Source organism: Bos grunniens, chromosome 2 (assembly GCF_055505025.1).
Source record: "Bos grunniens cultivar Pamir isolate PY7600 chromosome 2, Bosgru_T2T1.0, whole genome shotgun sequence".
Taxonomy (NCBI): domain Eukaryota; kingdom Metazoa; phylum Chordata; class Mammalia; order Artiodactyla; family Bovidae; genus Bos; species Bos grunniens.
The window spans coordinates 7405273-7411363 of NC_141166.1; the positions used below are offsets into that span (position 1 = coordinate 7405273).

At 44.6% G+C, this 6091-nt stretch overlaps 1 non-coding gene across 1 annotated transcript; it reads left to right on the forward strand.

Moving 5' to 3' along the window:
- Positions 1-265: 265 nt before the first annotated feature.
- TRNAV-CAC (transfer RNA valine (anticodon CAC)) lies at positions 266-338 on the forward strand. Its single transcript has one exon. It is a non-coding gene; the product is annotated as a tRNA-Val (tRNA).
- Positions 339-6091: the final 5753 nt, after the last annotated feature.

Below are 6091 nucleotides of genomic sequence, written 5' to 3' on the forward strand. Positions count from 1 at the left end.
AAATCAAGAACCTTCAGTTCCTTCTCAAGTGCTATAGATAATATTCTGACCTATATCCTTTGAGCTGTCTCGCAGAGACTAAAACCTCCACCAGATGGAAGAGATTAACTGCGTGCTACCCATAAGCCTGTAGACCCCAGAAGGTTGATGATATTGACTCCTGATGACCTCAGCACCAATCAGTCAGAAGAATTGTCCACAAGCTGATCACACACTCCACAACTTCCCTCCCTCACTCTGTATTTAAAAACCTTTCCCTAGGACTTCCCTGGTGGTCCAGTGGCTAAGACTCTGCACTCACAGTGCAGGGGGCCCAGGTTCGATCCCTGGTCAGGGAACAACATCCCACATGCTACAAGTAAGGGTTTGCATGCTGCAACTAAGACCCAGCACAGCCAAATAAATGAATAAATATTGAAGAGAGAGAGAGAGAAAAAACCCTTTCCCTGAAAACCATCAGTGGCTCAGGTCTTTGGAGCATTAGCTGCCTGGACTCCTTGCTCGGTGCTCTGCAAGGAATGCTGCACTTGGCTTCACAGCAACTCCGTGTCAGCTGACTGGTTTTACTGCCCAGGTGAGTGGACCCATGTTTGGCTTGGTAACACAGACTTGGTGTGTGATATGGAGAAACCTCCAGAACTAGGGTAAAGCGTGGGTGAAGATGAGGATCTGCAGAAGGGAAGACGGGGCAGGATGAAGCATGGGGCCTGACTGCAGGCAGTGGTTGTGGGGAAGATGAGGGAAGAAAAACTAGGACTATTTCTGAGAATCCCAGTAGGTTCACAGGACCAATTTTAGACTCAGGGAGAGACACAGAGAGCATCCTCAGTCAGTCCTGCCGCCCTCCACAATCTTGTAGTTCCCAGAGAATTCCAGGACACCACTCCTCTCCACGTGTCCATCGATGAGAGAAAGAGCTGAGGCCAGAGAAACAGATGAGGCTGGGAGGGTGTCAAGGCACTGGATGCAGCACTCAAATAATTCCTTAATTAATCTTACGACAGCGTTTGAGGATTGGACTCTCATTCCCATTTTTTAAAAAATTTATTTATTTGGCTGCACTGGGTCTTAATTGCAGCATGTGGGATCTGGTTCCCTGACCCTGGGTTTAACCTCAGATCCATTGGGAGTTCAGAGTCTTAGCCATTGGACCACCATGGAAGTCCCTGTCATTCCCATTTTACAGATGGACTATCTGAGGCTCAGAGGGGTGAAATAATTCTCTGGGGCTCCCTGGGGAGAGCTGGGAAAAAACAAGAGCTGCCCACTAGGGCCCATTGGATGCTAACCACAGCCTTGAGGCACACTTTCCATGTAATAGCTCCCAACTGATCATGAGGTCGGTACTTGATTATCCCAGTTTTACAGATGAGGAAACAAACCAAGGATTGAAACCCAGCCCCTTGCTTTAGGAACTCTAAGACTTAGCCTCTGGACCACCAGGGAAGCCCACAGATTCTTTCTTAAAGTTGGACTGAGCAGAAACAAATGGGGCTGATGCTGTAAACCCACACATCTACCAGTCTCATTACTTTATAACCCCATCATACCACACCCACTGGGCCCCAACTAAGCTGAAAGGCAGAATTTAATTCTACAAAGTGGTTTGGAAGAAAAAAAATGCACGGATGCTTCCGAATTTAATTGTCAGGTAAAGATCAGCTCTAATTACTCCAAAAAAAGAGAAAGTTTGACAGTTTCTGAAATTCAAGGCAACTTTCTGACATGGATAATGACTTGACAGATTCATTTGAGATTCCCAAGCATCCTTTTAAAATCTCAGGTGTTCCCTTCAAAACGTTAAAAAAAAAAAAAAAAAAAACCCTCTGAAATCCATGCAGCTATAAACTTTCATTTGAAACACAATTTGTAAAATTAGAACTGACTTTCACCCATCAGAGAAGAAGTTTTAAAAGATTGGTGATACCCAAAGTTGGCTAGGGTGTAGGGAAATGGGACCCTCATTCACTACTGTGCTCAGTCACACCTGACTCTTTGCAACCCCATGGACTGTGGACTACCAGGCTTCTCAAAATTCCATGGAATTCTCCAGGCAAGAATACTGAAGTGAGTAGCCATTCCCTTCTTCAGGGGATCTTCCCAACCCAGGGATTGAACCTGAGTCTCTGGCATTGCAGGCAGACTCTTTACTGTTATGAACCTTCAGGGAAGCCCTATTCACTACTGAGAGAAGTGCAAATAAGGGTAGTCTTTTTGGAAGATAATTTGGCATCAAGTGTCAAAAGTTTGAGTAAGCATGCTTTGACAATTCCATTGCTAAGTATCATCCTAAAAATAAACTCTCCCATGTGTACACAGATGTATGTTTATCACTGTAAAAAAAATGAAGATGACTTCAAAGCCTTTGTATTCCTTTAGCTAAATAAATTATGTCTACTTATGAGTTACCATAAAGCAGTTAAAAATAGTTAGGCAGATCTCTGTGTATTGGTGTGATAAGCTCTTTGAGTGAAAAAAGCTAAAGTGAGAAAAGTAAGTTACAGAACAGTGTATGGTGTGATCCCACTCATGTACCAAAACTATGTCTGTGTATATGCAAAACTTTAAAAATGCACATAACTGCTAGCAAAGCGACCTGGAAGGAATCACACCAAGTTATTAACGATGGTCAGCTGGGGACTGCCCTGGTGGTCCAGTGGCTAAGCCTCCTTCCTCCCAATGTAGGGGGCCCAAGTTTGATCCCTAGTCAGGGAACTATATCCCATGTGCTGCAACTAAGACTTGGCACAGCTAAAATAAATAAAAATAAATATTTTTTTTAAAAGTCAGCTGAGGAGGGAGGGGAACAGACTGAGTGCAAAGGAATTTCATCTTTTACTCTCTTATATGTTGGCATTTTCCTCTTATTGTTGGCATTTCTTTTAACAAATGTATAACTTATGTGTATTCGAAATACATACAGAAAATGATAAAAAATTTAAATTTCACACTACTTGTACTTTGGGATTTTTTTGGATTTGTTATGTCTTTGTGCGTTTTAATAAACTGTCAATGAACTTTAAAAGATACGTATGCATATACAAGAGAAAAATTAATTATGAAGCTTTTGAGCAAGCTACATTACATTAGCAAGCTTCATGTGCCACACTATTTAAGAGAAGCTATATAAAATTGTGGCTCTATAATTCTACAAACACAAAAAATAAAAGCATTTTCAATAAAGCAAAGGATAGAGTTGACCCTCCTTATCCAACGGGTTCCACACCAGGGATATGCAGGGCTAACTGTAAGGGACTTGAGCATCATCATTTCTTGGTGTTAGTGCTAGAAGGTCTTGTAGGTCTTCATAGAACCGTTCAACTCCCCTTCTTCAGCATTACTGGTCGGGGCATAGACTTGGATTACCGTGATATTGAATGGTTTGCCTTGGAAATGAACAGGGATCATTCTGTCGTTTTTGAGATTCTATCCAAGTACTGCATTTCGGGCTCTTTTGTTGACTATAATGGCTCCTCTGTTTGTTCTAAGGGATTCTTGCCCACAGTAGGAGATATAATGGTCATCTGAGTTAAATTAACCCATTCCAATCCATTTTAGTTCACTGATTCCTAAAACGTTGATGTTCACTCTTGCCATCTCCTGCTTGACTACTTCCAATTTGCTTTGATTCATGGACCTAACATTCCAGATTCCTATGCAATATTGTTCTTTACAGCATCAGACTTTACTTCCATCACCAGTCACATCCTGGGTATTGTTTTTGCTTTGGTTCTGTCTCTTCATTCTTTCTGGAGTTATTTCTCCACTGATCTCCAGTAGCATATTGAGCACCTACAGACCTGGAGAGTTCATCTTTCAGTGTCCTATCTTTCTGTCTTTTCATACTGTTCATGGGGTTCTCAAGGCAAGAATACTGAAGTGGTTTGCCATTCCCTCCGGTGGACCATGTTTTGTCAGAACTTTCCACCATGACCTGTCCATCTTGGGTGGCCCTACATGGCGTGGTTCATCATTTCATTGCAGCCATGAAATTAAAAGATGCTTGCTCCTTGGAAGAAAAGCTATGAACAACCTAGACAGCATATTAAAAGCCAGAGACATTAGTTTGCCAACAAAGGCCTGTCCAGTCAAAGCTATGGTTTTTCCAGTAGTTACGTATAGATGTGAGAGTTGGACTATAAAGAAAGCTGAGTGCCAAAGAATTGATGCTTTTGAACTGTGGTGTTGGAGAAGACTCTTGAGAGTCCCTTAGACTGCAAGGAGATCCAACCAGTCCATCCTAAAGGAGATCAGTCCTAAATATTCATTAGAAAGACTGATGCTGAAGCTGAAACTCCAATACTTTGGCCACCTGATGCGAAGAACTGACTCATTTGAAAAGACCCTGATGCTGGGAAAGATTGAAGGAAGGAGGAAAAGGGGACAACAGAGGATGAGATGGTTGGATGGCATCACTGACTCAACGGACATAAGTTTGAGCAAGCTCCGGGAGTTGGTGATGGACAGGGAAGCTTGGCATGCTGCAGTCCATGGGGTGGCAAAGAGTTGGACATGACTGAGCGACTGAACTGAACTGAACTGAGCATCATGGATTTGGGTATTGATAGGATGTCCTAGAACCAGTCTCCCAGGATACTGTAATTCTGAACCAGAGAATTCCCAGCCTGGCTTGAGTCAGGATCTATTGTGAATCTTGTTAAGCGTCTCCAGGGATTCTGAATCAGTAAGGCTGCTCCTCAAGCTATTGCTGAGTGGTTGTTTTATTTTTACGTCTAAAAAACAAATGTGGTCACTGAGCCTCAGAAAGGGAAAGAGACCTTCTCAGAGTCACAAAGGAAGCCCCATCCCTCTCTTCTTGTGTCCCCTCCCCCATATCCCACCCCAGGGGGAAAAATGCTTCCCCCACCACCCCTCTAGATTAGACCAGCTGTGAGCATCACAGAATTAAACTTCAAACATTTTAACGCAGCTCCAAAGTTATTTCCTCCCATGTGGAGAAAGAGCATCCCTTGAGAAAGATGCTAAATTGCCTTAATTATGTTTCTTTCAAAGGCACAGAGTGCCCATCTGCTTTCAAGGTGGGGGCTGTGGATGCACACTGAGCACACATACAAATCAACCCCAATAATGCAAACACTATGAACAGGTCCATGTAGCAGGTATCATAGCACGTGATAGTCGCTCAGTCACATCTGATGCTTTACAACCCCATGGGCTGTAGCCTGCCAGGCTCCTCTGTCCAGGGAATTCTCTAGGCAAGAATACTGGAGGGGGTAGCCATTCCCTTCTCCAGGGGATCTTCCTGACCCAGGGATTGAGCCAGATCTCCTGCATTGCAGGAAGATTCTTTAAGGTCTTAGTCCCCAGAGAAGCCCTAGCAGGTCCATGCAGCCCTGTCTGAGAGATAGAAAGAACGGTACCCATGGGGCAGGCCACTGATCAACTCAGCTCCAAGGCTCCCCTTGAAATCGGGTTCCGGTTGAAGCAGACATGGACTACAGCTGGCACCAGCTCTTGACTCTGGGGTTTGGGGTAGAGGGCACAGTGTTGTACACGTGAGAGACTTCAGGAGTGAGAGTCTCCCACCCCCCAGGCACAGCGCTGACCCCAGACAACAGCATGAGTGCAAAGCACAGTGTCACTGGAACTCAGTAAATGTGAGAAGCAGAAGAGGCTTTGGAATGTCATCCAGAAAAGAGCACAGCTGCTGAGCCAGCTCAGGATTCAAACCCTGGCCCTGCTCACTCGCTGTATGACTGAGGGCAAGATATGTGTCCCTCTCCGGGGTGTCCTCTTCTGTAAGATGGGGACAGTAATGCCTGCTTCCTAGGTTGGAGCAAGCTGGTGTGAGGGGCTGTGTGTCCAGCTCTTAACACAAGGCTCAGTTCAGTTCAGTCTCTCAGTCATGTCGGACTCTTTGTGACCCCATGCACTGCAGCACACCAGACCTCCCTGTCCAGCACCAACTACTGGAGCTTGCTCAAACTCATGTCCATTGAGTTGGTGATGCCATCCAACCATCTCATCCTCTCTCATCCCCTTCTCCTCCTGCCTTCAATCTTTCCCAGCATCAGGGTCTTTTCCAATGACTCAGTTCTTCACATCAGGTGGCCAAAGTAGTGGAGCTTCA